Source organism: Saccopteryx bilineata, chromosome 5, assembly GCF_036850765.1.
Source record: "Saccopteryx bilineata isolate mSacBil1 chromosome 5, mSacBil1_pri_phased_curated, whole genome shotgun sequence".
Classification (NCBI taxonomy): Eukaryota; Metazoa; Chordata; class Mammalia; order Chiroptera; family Emballonuridae; genus Saccopteryx; species Saccopteryx bilineata.
The window spans coordinates 166,938,499-166,955,454 of record NC_089494.1 but is presented as its reverse complement, the minus strand read 5'-3'; the positions used below and the strand labels follow the sequence as shown (position 1 = coordinate 166,955,454).

The 16,956-nt window shown below is 42.9% G+C and overlaps 1 protein-coding gene and 1 non-coding gene across 5 annotated transcripts in view; one reads left to right on the top strand and one right to left on the bottom strand.

Moving 5' to 3' along the window:
• DIP2C (disco interacting protein 2 homolog C) overlaps nt 1–16,956 on the bottom strand; it is a 463,773-nt gene that overhangs the window by 275,038 nt on the left and 171,779 nt on the right. The gene's annotated exons all lie outside the window — the stretch shown is intronic.
• Nucleotides 2,354–2,429, top strand: TRNAA-GGC (transfer RNA alanine (anticodon GGC)). The gene has a single exon. It is a non-coding gene; the product is annotated as a tRNA-Ala (tRNA).

The following is a 16,956-nucleotide window of genomic DNA, read 5'->3' as shown; positions in this document are numbered from 1 at the left end:
AGAAGATTCGAGCATAGGTCCCAGACAGGGGTTACCAAGTTGATCCCATTTGGGTTCATGCAGCAGTCTGTCTCACTATTTCTATTTCCTCTCCTCTCACTTAAAAAAAGGACCTCAAATATAAGTCTAGGAACCCAGAACACCCAGAAAAAAATATAAACATGTAAGGTTCTGATTTATAGTAAAAAAAAAAAAATTTTTTTTTTTTTAGAAGAAAACACACTAATACTTCTACCAACAACTATATTAATACAGCACTGGGTAATATTTTGGAAAATATGCTATTTAGAGATACAAAAAGTAGCAAGTTGCTATTAATTTAAGCTTGTGAAACTGCTAATAAGAAATGTTCTCCTGTTTTCTAGACTTACTTTAGTTATGGAGTGTTTCTTCATGACATTTTTGCACATATATCTGTTAGATCAGTGGTAGGCAACCTGGTCCCTACTGCCCACTAGTGGGCATTCCAGCTTCATGGTGGGCGGTAGTGAAGCAACCAAAGTATACATAAAAAGATAGATTTAACTATAGTAAGTTGTTTTATAAAGATTTATTCTGCCAAACTTAGCAAAAATCCAACATAAAGTACTTGGTAAATAATTATTATATGCTTTAACTTGCTGTAACTCTTGCTTTATAAATTTTATAAAGTAAAGTTACTTCCCTACTTTATAAATCACTATTACTGTGGAACCGGTGGGCGGTTAGAAAATTTTACTACTAACAGATACAAAAGTGGGTGGTAGGTATAAAAAGGTTGAATACCCTGTGTTAGAGTTTTGTAGCATTTCTTACCAATTGAAATAAACCTTTCATATAGTAGTAAATCATATTAAAACTATAATCTTTGTACTTGATTTTTAAAAAATTGTTTGGATTTGAAAATACAGAGGTTTCAAAAACATTTTGTGTAACAAATCTAGCTAATCTTTCATTAAAAAATACTTTCCATCACTTATACTATTTGGAAGACCTTCCCTGTCTAGACACTTAATATGTGCTTGATTTCCTATTAAGTGTTGTGTGTTTATTTTTATGTAAAATATAACGTAAAAATTTTAATTTCATCCAATTACTGAACTAATCATGCCAATATATTTACTGAATACACATAAATTTTTTTTTTTGTATTTTTCTTAAGATAGAAATGGAGAGGCAGTCAGACTCCTGCATGCACTCGACTGGGATCCACCCGGCATGCCCACCAGGGGGCGATGCTCTGCCCATCTGGGGTGTTGCTCTGTTGTGGCTAGAGCCATTCTAGCGTCTGAGGCAGAAGCCACAGAGCCATCCTCAGCACCTGGGCCAACTTTGCTCCAATGGAGCTTTGGCTGCGGGAGGGTAAGAGAGAGACAGAGAGGAAGGAGAGGGGGAGGGGTGGAGAAGCAGATGGGCGCTTCTCCTGTGTGCCCTGGCCAGGAATCGAACCCAGGACTCCTGCACACCAGGCTGATGCTCCACCACTGACCCAACTGGCCAGGGCCACACATAAATTTTTGAAACTAAATTCTTATAGAAATCATATAGCTGTTTTGGCTTTTAAAGTGAAATAACCAATAGTTTTGAAAAATAGCTATATACCTATATAATGAAAACTACAAAGCATTGTTAAAGGAAATCAAAAAAGATATAATGAAATGGAAAAATATTCCTTGTTATTGGATAGAAATAAATATAGTCAAAATGACTATATTATCCAAAGCGATATACAACTTAATGCAATTCCCATCAAAATTCCAATGTCATTTTTTAAAGAAATAAAACAAAAAATCATCAGGTTTATATATGAATATAAAAAACCCCGAATAGCCAAAGCAATCCTAAGGAAAAAGAACAAACCTGGGGACATTACAATACCTGACTTCAAATTATATTATAGAGCCATGATAATCAAAACAGCATGGTATTGGCAGAAAAATAGATACTCAGACCAATGGAACAGAATAGAAAGTCCAGGAATAAAACCACATATATATGGTCAAATATGTTTTGATAAAGAGGCCAACAACACACAATGGAGAAAAGAAAGCCTCTTCAACAAATGGTGCTGGGAAAACTGGAAAGCCACATGCAAAAGAATGAAACTCGACTACAGTTTGCCCCCTTGTACTAAAGTTAATTCAAAATGGATCAAAGACCTAAATATAAGATCTGAGAGTATAAATTACATAGAAGAAGACATAGGTACTAAACTCATAGACCTTGGTTATAAAGAGCACTTTATGAATTTGACTCCAAAGGCAAGGGAAGTGAAGGCAAAGATAAATGAATGGGACTACATCAGACTAAGAAGCTTTTGCACAGCAAGAGAAACTGACAAAACAGACAGACAGCCAACTAAATGGGAGATGAGGCCCTGGCCGGTTGGCTCAGTGGTAGAGCGTCGGCCTGGCATGCGGAAGTCCCGGGTTCAATTCCCGGCCAGGGCACACAGGAGAGGCACCCATCTGCTTCTCCACCCCTCCCCCTCTCCTTCCTCTCTGTCTCTCTCTTCCCCTCCCACAGCTGAGGCTCCATTGGAGCAAAAGATAGCCCGGGCGCTGGGGATGGCTCCTTGGCCTCTGCCCCAGGTGCTAGAGTAGTTCTGGTCATGACAGAGCGACACCTTGGATGGGCAGAGCATCGCCCCCTGGTGGGCGTGCCGGGTGGATCCCGGTCGGGCGCATGCGGGAGTCTGTCTGACTGTCTCCCCGTTTCCAGCTTCAGAAAAATACAAAAATAAATAAATAAACAAATAAATAAATAAATAATGGGAGATGATATTTTCAAACATCAGCCCAGATAAGGGCCTATCCAAAATATACAAAGAACTCATAAAACTCAACAACAAACAAGCAATCTAATAAAAACTGGGAAGAGGACATAAACAGACACTTCTCCCAGGAAGAAATACAAATGGCCAACAGATATATGAAAAGATGCTCATCTTCATTAGCTATTAGAGAAATGCAAATCAAAACTACAATGAGATACCACCTCACACCTGTCAGATGAGCTATTATCAACAAGACAGGTAATCACAAGTGTTGGAGAGGCTGTGGGGAAAAAAGAACCCTCATCCATTGTTGGTGGGAATGTAAAGTAGTATAACCATTATGGAAGAAAGTATTGTGGTTCCTCAAAAAATTAAAAATAGAACTACCTTATGACCCAGCAATCCCTCTACTGGGTATACAGCCCCAAAACTCAAAAACACTGGTACGTAAAAACACATGCAGTCCCATGTTCTTTGCAGCATTGTTCACAGTGGCCAAGACATGGAAACAACCAAAAAGTCTTTCAATAGATGATTGGATGAAGAAGATGTGGTACATATATACTATGGAATACTACTCAGCCATAAGAAATGATGACATCAGATCATTTATAACAACATGGATGGACCTTGATAACATTATACTGAGTGAAATAAGTAAATCAGAAAAAACTAAGAACTATATGATTCCATACATAGATGGGACATAAAAATGAGACTCAGGGACATGGACAAGAGTGTGGTGGTTATGGGGGGCGGGGGGAGCACAAAGAAAACCAGATAGGTGACGGAAGACTATATGACTTTGGGTGAGGGGTATGCAACATAATCAAATGTCAAAATAACCTGGAGATGTTTTCTCTGAACCTATGTACCCTGACTGATCAATGTCACCTCATTAAAATTAATTTTAATAAATGAGTAAACCTCCAAAAAAACCCAAAAGAACCAGCAATATAATAGATTAACAGCATAAAGCAGACCAGTAATATGCAAAAATATGATTTCGATGCTAATCAGTGTAAAACATATTACAAAAACCATGAACACTAAAACACTTGACAAAAGATATTACAAAAAAACAAGATGTTTGACAGCTCCCTGTAAATCCCTTCTCCTTCATTTCTCACTGTATCAGGAGCTGTGTTTAATTAATTACCATGAGTCAAACAGGAAGAATCAGCCACTGCAACACAGAACTTTAAAAAAACTGAGAAAACATTTCATATTTAGGAGAACAGGTAGAGTGATAAAAAATGATGTATGTTTTTAAATCAACAAATGGATGTCCAAATTCTGACTCCTTTCAACATCAGAAGTTAATCACCAAACCGCATATACTAGGAAAGGAAACTTGCAAGGAGAGCAAGTTCAGAATTTTCGGTGTTACTTCCACATGATGAGCCTGGATGCAGATCTGGGGACATGTGCCTGGTTCCCTCAGGAAAACAAACCCTGAGGCCCCTGGTTTTGCCATCACATGATTCCTCAATCTCCTACTGGAAACAGCAGAAGAAAACCTAAAATACTTCTTCAGACCTAGACAGTCTCCCCTGAGTTCTACCTCCTCTGCCCTTCTCTCATGAAAAGCTTTTTTCTTTTCTTTTAAGAGAGGCAGGGAGAGAGAGAGAGAGAGAGGGAGGGAGATGGAGAGAGAGGTGTACATTGTGCTGCTCCTGTATGTGCCCTAACTAGGGAATCAAACCAGCAACCTCCATACTCTGGGACGACACTCCCACCAACTGAGCTATCTAGCCAGGGCTTAGTTTTTAGATAAACAGAGAAAGGAAAGGAGAGAGAGAGAGAATGGGGTAAGAGAACCGTTTGTTGCTCCACTCAGTCTGCATCCTTTGGATGCTTCCTTGTGTGTGCCCTGGCTGGGGACCAAACCCGTAACCTTGTTGTTTCAGGACGACAGTCTTAATTGACTTGAGCTAACTGGCAAGGACTCACTGAAAAGCTTATTAGTGATCAATCTATGGTGGGTGCCAGAGGCTAGACTAAGGGTGGAGTTAATGTTTAATGGAGACAAAGCTTCAGTATGCAAAGTTGAAAAAGTTTTGGAGATGGATGGTGGTGATGATAGCCCAATGACGTGAAGGTGCTTAGGAACTTAAAATAGTTAAAGCCATAAACTTTATGTTATGTAAATTTTACCACAATAAAAAAGTTAAAAGTAATTTATAGCTACTGTTTTCAATTTCTTTCACCTGTAAGGTTCACTGCTCTTGGAAATACTCCTATATGAAAGATGAATTTGCAAAACACAGGTAAAACCTCTTAAAGTGTTTTAGGTATATGTAGCTAGAAAGAACACAGAAGGCACAGGACAAATATGCAGTAAGTAGAATGTCACTGGTAGGTGGTAAGAACCAGAAGATGCCAATACTCACCAGGCATCTGGATATACAGAGAACACACATGGTCACTTAATATTCATGCGGCTGCCATCAGTGACACCCATCCTGGCCCCATGTGTTCTCAGCCTCAGAAGCACCAAAAACATCCATAGCTGTTCATTAAGTTAATGGCAACCCACATCTGTGACCCTGAACCCCAAACGCTCAGAAAGACGGGAAAACAATGCACACCCCAGTATCAAAGCAGGGTCCTGACTGCACCCCACCCAACATGCATGAACCTAGCCTAGGCCCATCCCTGCCCTTGCTTTCTCGCTGGGTGTTCCATGTTGATTATAAACTGTAGGACTGGCACAGGAGTCTACTCTGTGCTCCTGGTTCTGTGACTGCAAGGACAGCTGGCCTGGAAGGATATCGAGAGACAACCCATGCAGGGGGCTATGTTCCCAAAGTGTGTCAGAAAAGCCTACCCCACTACCCTGGTGAATCTACTCCCAGAGAAAGAAATGCTTCCCTTAAAGCTTCCACTCTCTGCTCTCTCTTTCACCTGCTGTCCCTCCGAGGCTCACCCAACACTGCATCCTTCAACAACCTATCTTTCTCCCTTTCTTCTCCTGGGAGCACAGTGTAGCCGGCAGCCAATTCCTCAGGTACCTACCTATAATGCTAGAAAACAAACTTCAAATTGACAGTATCATCAGGAGCACCTATCCCACCATGGGCCACCAGAGTCACCTCAGCGTTTCAGTCATTCCCAATCCACCCACTGCCAATCACTAGGCTTGGGAAATGCAAGCAATTTTAATTAAAAGTAATTTTTTAAAAAGTAATGAAAATACTCCGAAGCCAAAGAACATTTTTAAACAATCTGACGGGGAGTGTGGGTTGTTCAAATCTTGTCCCTCTGAATAGCACAGATAACCAAATACTAATTTTTTTTTTTTCTGTATTTTTCTGAAGCCGGAAACGGGGAGAGACAGTCAGACAGACTCCCACATGCGCCCGACCGGGATCCACCCGGCACGCCCACCAGGGGGCGACGCTCTGCCCACCAGGGGGTGATGCTCTGCCCCTCTGGGGTTTCGCTCTGTTGCGACCAAAGCCACTCCAGCGCCTGGGGCAGAGGCCAAGGAGCCATTCCCAGCGCCCGGGCCATCTTTGCTCCAGTGGAGCCTTGGCTGCGGGAGGGGAAGAGAGAGACAGAGAGGAAGGAGGGGGTGGGGGTGGAGAAGCAAATGGGCGCTTCTCCTGTGTGCCCTGGCCGGGAATCGAACCCAGGACTTCTACACACCAGGCCGACGCTCTACCACTGAGCCAACCGGCCCGGGCTATTTTTTAAAAACAGTATTTTTCTGAAAGCCATTTAAAAACCACTGTGAGTTTCAAGGTTGAATATATTACAATCACTAGGATGTATCCTTATTTACAAAATAAGAAACTCTCAGTCTCATAAAATCTCCCAAAAGACAACCTGTGCTGACATTCAGAGAGTTTATAGGAAGAGACCGTTATTTAAGCAAGACTTCCTCACAAATCTGCATAACATAATTCAATCACATCCTAATTTATCTGAAAGGAGTACAGATTTGAAGGGATGTGCACGGAGGAGGAAATCAAGAAGGAAAGTCCATACCAATACGTGAGCTTTCAAAAGCCACCGTCGCTTCCTCACCAACAGAAGAAACCATCTTGCAACAGGAAGGAAACCAGTGAACAAGGTTCCCCTGAAAAAGCCTCCAGTTGACCTCCAGCTGCCGGGGCCACCTCAGCCTGGGCTCTCACCCAACATGACTGCCCAATGCAGGGATCCTCTTCGAAAACCCACCAGCGAGCTCCCTGGCTCTGATGGTTAGAGCAAGTCTGTATAGTGAAGACGACCTGGAGCTCGATCTGCGGGAGACAAACAAGCAAAAAACAACAACACAGGTGTCCCTGGTGATTAGGTCGTGGGAAGGGCCATGAAGAGGGCTTCTCCGAAGAAGCCCCAGGCAGTTCTGGTGGCAGCCGGGATTGAAAAGCTCTGGAAAGGAGTGCCAGCTCTATGACTTCGACAGGCCATCGCCGCCACATTCCCGAACATTCCTCTCTGAGGACCGACGTGCCCTGACAAACCAAATACTGGTCTCAGAAGGGTGCTCAGAAGCAACCGCGGCCGCACGCACCCCCAAACACCAGACACTGCCTGAGCTGCCGCCTAGTCCACACAGGCACCCCAGCCATGCGGCGCATGGCGGTATCTTGCTCCCGCGCTCATCGAAGCCAATAGGGGCTGGATGCGAACACATGTCCTACGCACGCTCTACGCACACACTACGCATGCTCTACGCACCTCAACGCACGCTCTACGCACGCACTACGCACGCATTACGCACACTCTAGCGGCTCCATGATAACTAATTGCACAGAGTTAAACGCCTGTCCAGGTTTCTGAGCGCCCTGGTCACGTCCTGAATGGTCAGCCCACAGCAGAAGCTGCTTTTACAAATAAATACCAGGCCTGACCTATGGTGGCGCAGTGGATAAAGCGTCAACCTGAAATGTTGAGGTCTCCTGTTCGAAACCCTGGGCTTGCCTGGTTGAGGCACATATAGGACTTGATACTTCTTGCTCCTCTCCTGCTTCTCTCTGTCTCTGTCTGTCTCTCTCTCCCCCCTCCCTAAAATGAATAAACAGAAACCTACTCTCAAGGTTCCTAGAGGCTACATTTCCCACGTGCCTCTTTCGAAGTGAACACTGTGCAGGTGTGCTCACTTATTTCCATGGGCAGGTAGACACAGAGTGCTAAGAGATGGGCAATCCTGTTAGGAACTTTTCAGGGAAGACCAGGGATTCAATAAATGTTCACTCTTATTGCCATGCAGAGGAAACCAATATACGATAGCTGTATTTCCTGCCAGTCTATTAAAGACCGTCTGGGAAAAATAAATTTTCTTTTGCATCGTAGTCAGCTCATGTTTGTCTGTTTTATTCCATCTGTATGAAGAATAGCAGTAAATTGTACATAAGATAGAAATTAGTAATGTGGGCTATAACGTAGAGTGGCTCGCTGCATCTAACAGAACCAAATACTCAGTTTAAGGTACTATAAAGATGGACATTAAGTTTTATGGTAACAAGTTTTAGATGCAACATATTCAACATTCTAAAATAACAACAAAGTCGTTCCTTTAATGTCTTTTTTAAACTGAAATAAGTGACAAACTACAATGTCCTTCCTTTTAAAGTGTACATTTCAGTGGTTTTCAGTATATTCTCAATGAGCTAATTGCAAATTTCTAACATCTTGCTTAATACAAAAAAGCAGAATTCTTATATCTGTGGCTATATAAGTCTGTCACAATAAGTGTAGTTTTGGTTGAAGTATATGAAGAAAGTCTGGCCTCAACTGATATAGAATTGAACAAGGATAGAAATATTAAAGTTTTTATTTCCAGATAATTTTTGGTATTCTTCTTTGATTCTATGCCAAATTTAATGGCTGGTATTTCTTTAAAGATTGTTTGGAATTTGAAATCTTAGTGAACCTTTCATGTTCAATCCCTTTTAAATTTGTTGGTCATCTTGCACTTTGAGTAGCTCTTTTACCAACATGCTTTTGTAACCACACTTTGGTCATTTAGAAAATGCTGGCTCACTGAGTTATGCGGGTCATTCAAATGCTGTCAGTGTACATCACATAACATCAAAAAAAATCTCATCTAGAGAACCACCATTGATCACATCTGAAATGGTGGTAGATGCAAGATTTCCAAAATTTTAATATTCATGTGAAAGCTCAATTTTATTACTGTGAACAAATACTGTAAATTATTTTGTCTTGGAATGAAAGAGTCAAATTTCTTCAATTTTGAGAAAATAGTTGGAAATACTGTAATGCTGGTGGCCGAAGTCAGGTAGGTCCACACTGGATTCAGGCAGACAGTAGAGAAAATGCGGAGCCAGAAAGTGTTGGGGCATTACCATTTAATAAAGTCTTACAATGCGGATGAGCACACAGATAGGGGAAAATCTCTTCTCTGGCGCACAAACAGCAAGAATGGTCCCTCACAGTGGCGGGCTGGCAATCCGCCATCCACAGTCCCCCTGAGCACAAGCATCCAGAGCCTTATATAGGCCACACACATGGCACAGCCACGCGCTCATGCACCAACCAGGCAGAGTGCTTGCAGCTGGTAACCCCGCAAGCAAGCCTAACACAGCTGCCCCACAAATACCTAAGTCTAAACAGCCAGAGTTTATAAGTCAACCTTTTACATAAAAAAAAGGCTGTTCCTGGAGAAAAGTGGCTAGTTCAGTTCATCACAGTGCTTTTGCTTGAGACACACTCCAACACTTCAGTATGTCAAAGCACCTTACGCATACTTCCCACTTCATAGCTCAGGCTATTAGAGAAGGACACTTGGGTGCTAAATTTTAGTAAAACTGAATGAAACTTTTACTGATTCATCAAGTGTATTTCCAAGTGAAACTGGCCTCTCCCCCACCCCACCATGAGTATGTGAAGGTAAAGGATGTAGTAACAACTAGCATAGAGTAGTCCCAGCACTTGACTGAGGCCAAGATAATCACAGCTTGCTCACTGTTCCTTATATATCATTAGTGTAAATATACACACTGTGAGAAAGATGAGTAACTTCTTAGAATTATTATAATTTTTATGACCTTGAGAATCCTCTGAAAGGATCTAGGACACCCACAGACCACACTTTGAGAAATGCTGTCTGACACAGGAAGCAATTAGGGAAGTAGACACAGCACAACTGCTGGCCCTGAACTTCTCATCATTGCACCTTTTATTTATCTCAATGATGTGTGGAGGATAAAAAAGAGTTTATGAAAATTGAGAACTATACACTTGACCAGGCAGTGGTACAGTGAATAGAGCATTGGACTGGGACTCAGAGGACCCAGGTTTGAAACCCTGAGGTAGCCGGCTTGAGCAAGGGCTCATCTGGCTTAAATGCGGGCTCACCAGCTTGAGTGCAGGGTCGCTGCTTGAGCGTGGGATCATAGACATGGCTCCATAGTCATCTGGCTTGAGCCCAAAGATTGCTGGCTTGAACCCAAAGTAGCTGACTTGAGCAAGGGGTCACTCGCTCTGCTGTAGCCCCCCGGTCAAGGCACATATGAGAAAGCAGTCAATGAACAACTAAGGTAATGCAAGAAATAATTAATGCTTCTTATCTCTCTCCCTTACTGTCTGTCTGTCTGTCCCTATCTGTTTCTTTCTCTGTCACAAAAAATAAAATAGAAAACTATTATTTTAACTTAATTTTTTAAAAATTTTATTGATTTTAGTGAGAGAAAAACACCAATTTTAGTTCTACATATTTATGCATTTGTATTCATTGGTTGATTCTTATATGTGCCCTGACTGGGGATTGAACTTGCAACATTAGCATATCAGGACAACACTTTAACCAACTCAGTTAATTGGCCAGAGCCTTTCTACTTTTATATTTAGACTTATTTAAAATTGTAAACCACCAAAAACTCAGAAATTAATTAACCAGAGAAAAGGTTCAATGCAGTCTCATCCATTTTATCGCCATTGAGATAACTGAGAATGACTCATGACTTATCAATAAGAAGTAATTTAATCTATAAATGAAAATACTATAATCAAGTGTTAAAAGAAAATTATATACCTGTAGAGCAAACCATTTTTGGACTGAAGCACCAGGTACAGTGAACTAGTTACAAATATATCAAACCTACTTATCATTCCTATGCCTTATCATATCAACAATCATTAGTTTAACTTTCAAGTTCTATTCTCGATAGCTTTCTTTAATCAAACCAGTATTAACTTCAAATTGTCCTGACCTGTGGTGGTGTAGTGGATAAAGCATCAACCTGCAATGCTGAGGTCGCCGGTTCAATCCCTGGGCTTGCCTGGTCAAGGCACATACAGGAAGCAACCACTACGAACAGGTGCTTCCTGCTTCTCCCCTCTCCATCTCACTTGCCTTCTCTTTCTCCCTCTCTCTTACAAAATCAATTTTAAAAAATATTTAATAAAGAGAAGTGACTTTTCTCTGGCCCTGGCCAGTTGGCTCAGCAGTAGAGTGTTGGCCCAGTGTGTGGAAGTCCCAGGTCTGATTCCCTGTCAAGGCACATAGGAAAAGCAACCATCTGCTTCTCCAACCGTCCTCTTCTCCCTTCTCTTTCTCTCTCTCTCCACCCCCCACCCCTCCACACACACAGACACACACGTACAGTCATGGCTCACTGCAGCAAGATAGCCCTGGGAGCTGAGGATGGCACCATGGCCTCGCCTTACCCACTGAAATAGCTTGGTTGCCGAGCAAAGGAGCAACGCCCCCAGATGGACAGAGCACTGCCTCGTACAGGGCTTGGCGAGTGGATCCCGGTGTGGCACATGTGGGAGTCTGTCTCTCTCCTTCCCTGCCTCTCACTTAATAATAACTTAAAAAAAAAAAAAACCTTCAAATTTATTGTTACTATGTCATCTGACCTGGATCAATTAGGTTCAAATAAATGATCACATAGAAAACCTCAAATTCCAAGGAAATAAATACTATTCCTGTCTGTTTCTTGCTCACACAGATAACACTACAGAGGCTCCACCAGATCATGGGGCCTGAGTCCCTCCCAGCCCACTCTCTCCAGCCATGTCTTTAGTCTTCTGGTTCAAGTCACCTAAAGTTCAATCCAAAAAGGGAAGCCAGGGCCCACATTTCAAAAGCCTCCCAGAACAGCAAACAACATTCCTCCTTCCTAGTTTATCAAATCTTTGTCAAGTGATCATAGTAGGTGGAACAAGTTAACAGGACTACTTTGTGGATGGACAGCAGATGCCCAACAAATATCATGAGTCTTGTTATTAAGGAGGAGGGCATACTGGAGGGAGTGACCAGTGTTGACCCATAAACTGATACCAATGGCAGTTTAGCACCTACCAAGCACTTGCACAGAAATTTTCCAATCTGATCCTCATAATAGCTCATTAGGTAACCAGAGACATTATTATTTTCACCATTTTATAAATATGAAAACTGAGATCCATCATATGCTCTACCAACAAACTCCCAGAAATACTTTCAAAGTTATAACTATCTCATATATACATGACACATAAAATATGTATATATGACACAAATAAAATATACATATTTACACAGGCCACTCCCTTCTGCAGGATGTCAATACCCCACTCGGTTCCTCCCCTCTTCTCTCTCCTTCCCAGACTTTGAACCACATCCCCATTACCTAATGAACCCCACACACCTCATACCTACCTGCTTTACTTAGACAGCTCCCCAGACCTGGAATAGCTCTTTCATTTCCACCTGTAGTTACCTGTTGTCCCTTCAAACTCAGCTCCAAGCCTCTCCTTGCATAAAGCCTCTCTCCATCAGAATTGTCACTGTATCGCCAAAGTCTACAGGGTGCAACTGTAATTTACAAAGTGCTGTCCCACATGCTCCTCCTGTGATCATGCCCAGGACCCACCTGTGATGAGCAGAAGGTGATGAGCAGTCCCTTCTCCATGATGGACTCATATGCTTCCATGCACCCTGGAGCACCATTCACTCCAGGCCACATGTGGAAGTCCCCGCTCCCAATGGGAGATCATCCAGAGGATAGGATGAGAGGGAAGACCCAGAGAACTTGCTGCCAGGAAGGAGTAAGTCATATGTTCTGCCTCCAAACGGGCCTGTCCCAAGAAACATCCAGGCTTGGAAACCCTTTCTGAACGCAAGCCTGAGCACATCAAGCTCCAAAGCACATGGAGACAAGAGCCATCACTTGAGTATACGAGGGCAGCTTTCAGGAGGGAAAAAAATGAGTCCCCAAATCCCCAGACTGCGGAATGGCTGCATAAACTCAGGGACTCTGAGCATGATTTATGAATGACACTTTCATTAAAATGTTATAACCAACTTTAAAGAAACACAGCAATTTAGACCAGTGTGTACATTAAAGCACATTACAAATATAGCCCTTCCAGGACCAGAGAACAGCACACTGGCAGGAGAAAACACAGCAGCTCAACTCATCTCCCAAAATGTAAGCAAGGAAAATCATTTAAAATTAGAAAAAGAGGTCCTATGCTTCATTTGTCCAATCCCCACCCAGCTGTGAATGGGAAAATAAAGGAGTATAAATTCTACTTCATCAGAGCTAACAACAAAAACTGTTCACATTGACTTTCCACTTGACAGAAAACAGGACATTCATGAAGAAAGATCCTGCAGGCAATGGCTTTAGCAACCCCCACATTAAAAGTCCATTTTTGTCAAATTAAATCATTATAAAGGTTTTTATTTTTTTTCATTATTGCCACCCCCCCTCCCTAAGAGCCTTCTTAAGAGCCTAGGCCCCAGACTTTTCCTAATCATCCTACTCCCAGGAAATCTGGACACCAGAAAAGCTGAGTATCTGGTTATATTCTGAGGCCCTTTGGAGGGACACAAACCACAGTAGCTTTCAGAGGCCCCTAGAACAAGTTACCCTGTTGAGAATGCATGATACACATATAAATAAAGACTCTGCCTAAAAATGAGCTATCTGTGCTTGTAGGTAGTCAAGATGTGGCACATGAAAAGGAAAATGAAAGTAAAAAGAGTAAACAATACTCAACACCGCCCTGGCCGGTTGGCTCAGCGGTAGAGCGTCAGCCTGGCGTGCAGAAGTCCTGGGTTCGATTGCCGGCCAGGGCCCATAGGAGAAGCGCCCATTTGCTTCTCCACCCCCCCCCCCTTCCTCTCTGTCTCTCCCCCTCCCGCAGCCAAGGCTCCATTGGAGCAAAGATGGCCCGGGCGCTGGGGATGGCTCCTTGGACTCTGCCCCAGGCGCTAGAGTGGCTCTGGTCCCGGCAGAGCAACGCCCTGGAGGGGCAGAGCATCGGCCCCCTGGTGGGAAGAGCTTCGCCCCTGGTGGGCGTGCCGGGTGGATCCCGGTCAGGCGCATGCTGGAGTCTGCCTGACTGTCTTTCCCCGTTTCCGGCTTCAGAAAAAAAAACAAAAAACTCAACACCAAAGGAAAGGCACATGGGCATCACTTTTCACTCTGTTCCTCTCTGGCCCTGAGGCTCACAGCCAGTGCAGATATCGGCCACAAAACTAAATATCTGTGAGTGACAGAGATCACTGATACACACCACGGGTGGATGGACAACAACTGGAGCCCAAGTTGCTTTAAAAAGGTGTTCACGTCATCAGACTTGATACTGTGACATTATCCACACAAAAGGTTTATCTTCCAGAACCATGCTGTCCCATTCTGTAGCCACTAGTGACATGAGACTACTTAAAATTTGTTGATATTAAATAAAGATTAAAAGTTTAATTCTCCATCTGCACTTATCCCATTTCAAGTGCTCAGTAGCCAAAGAGGGATTGCTCAGCTACAATGTTTCCATGAATACAGAAAGTTGATAGAACAGTACTGTTCTGGACCTTCTCAATATCTACATAGTGAACCTACAAATATTTTGTTTCCTGTAGATGCTATCTTCTTCCCATTTTAATTAATCAGGCTCTTTAAACCAGGGGTAGTCAACCATTTTATACCTACCGCCCACTTTTGTATCTCTGTTAGTAGTAAAATTTTCTAACCGCCCACTGGTTCCACAGTAATGATGATTTATAAAGTAGGGAAATAACTTTACTTTATAAAATTTATAAAGCAGAGTTAGAGCAAGTTAAAGCATATAATAATAATTATTTACCAAGTACTTTATATCAGATTTTCACTAAGTTTGGCAGAATAAATCTTTATAAAACAACTTACTATTGTTAAATCTATCTTTTTATTTATACTTTGGTTGCTCCACTACCGCCCACCATGAAAGCTGGAACGCCCACTAGTGGGCGGTAGGGACCAGGTTGACAACCACTGCTTTAAACAATCAGATCTGTACTGACTTTGCTGCAAGTCTTTGATCTCTATTTATAACAAACATAGGCAGAAAATCACTCTACTCCCAGGTAAGGGATGGTAGAAACCTCAAGTTATAGAAAATAAGAAACAAAATGAGATCCTGGTAGGGCCAGTGGTCATGGCCGTCATGGTTCATATGCAGGTTGTCGTTGAAGTCGGGCATATGGTAAAGAAACAGGGGAGCCAGGAATGGTGAGCCATTCCTTTATTAAAGTCTCACACCAGCCGATGAGCAAACTCACAGGGCTCCCAAAACCACTGATGAATTCTCTGGTTCCACAACCAGGAGAATCTTCTCTGGTTTCTCCTAGAATCAAAAACGCCACCAGTCTCAGCAGAGCTCACAAAGCCACTCAGCTCTAGTTCCCCATCTGCACATCTCTTTCCCTGTCAACATGGCTTCTTTTTCTCTTTCTCCTTCAGCTCTCTCTTTTCAAAACTTTCTCCTCCCACAAACATTAGCAAAACAATGGCCCTTCCCAAGCAGGAAGGTAATTTGCAATTTCACAGACCATATATATCTGGCGCTGCCCAGCTCCTAATGCAAACTATAAGCAAGCAAACATAAAAATCATATTTTATAAACTTATTTGACCAACAATCCCCAACCCCTATCTCCTACAATTTTAAAAATCACCTTAAAATTCAGGAAAATTGGCCTGACCAGGTGGTGGCGCAGTGGATAGAGCATCGACCTGGGATGCGGAGGATCCAGGTTCAAGACCCCAAGGTCACCAGCTTGAGCGAGGGCTCATCTGGCTTGAGCAAAGCTCATTAGCTTGGACCCAAGGTCGCTGGCTTGAGCAAGGGGTTTCTCAGTCTGCTGAAGGCCCGCGGTCAAGGTACATATGAGAAAGCAATCAATGAACAACTCTAGCAGGGGTCGTCAAACTTTTTATAAAAACCGCCCACTTTTGCAGTGCTAGTCAACCTGGTCCCTACAGCAACCAAATGGCAGGCGATTGGCCCACCATGAAAGCTGGAATGCCCACTAGTGGGCAGGAGGGACCAGGTTGACCAGCACTGCAAAAGTGGGCAGTTTTTATAAAAAGTTTGACGATCCCTGAAAGGTGTCGCAATGAAAAACTAATGATTGATGCTTCTCATCTCTCTCTGTTCCTGTCTGTCTGTCCCTATCTATCCCTGTCTCTGACTCTCTGTCTCTGTAAAGAAAAAAAATTTAATTAAAAAAAATAAATAAAATTCAGGAAAATGAGCACAGTAGAAATAAAAGGACATCCACTGGGTATTTGATGACAGGAAAAGAAGACGATCCAAGTCCTGGCCTCAAGTTCACCCCTGACTTCCACCGTGCCTGGTGATTGACAGCAATAGTTCAGGTATCCTTCTTCTTCTGCCCCATGGACACACAAACTCACCTCCCCTTCCACCTTCTCAAAAAAGCACCACCACTAACAACAATGCCACTGACAACAACGCTGTGGGGATTCCGCCAGTAGTAGGGTTTGCATCTATGCTCAGCTTGTTCTAGCCCCATTTCAGGAGCAAGCCTGGCTCTGTGACCATATCCCGAGTTCCTCTACGAAGTTCTTCAAGGGAAAGAGTCCTTGGTTCTCAACCCCACCCCCAGAGTTCCTGACTCCTGTTGGGTCCAGCACTAATGAAGGTTTAGTTTAAGGAAACCCTCCTGCCTCTCAGAGAGAAAACTCTCAGGTCACAAGCGATCAGCCCAACATCCATCCAACAGTGTCTGCTGAGCCCACAGCATGCTGCAAAGGGAATCAGAGCCCCTGCAGAGCACTCACTGCCAACTTTCAATCTTTTCTAGGACATTCCAAATGTTAACTGACTGAAATTCAGAGTCTACTGATCAGGCGCATCTCCTGGAAAAACATACTCATGCCTGTCTTGTGTGGGCGTTAGAGAAAAGTCAGTGTATATTCATTATCCAGCACAGTCTCAGCAACAAAT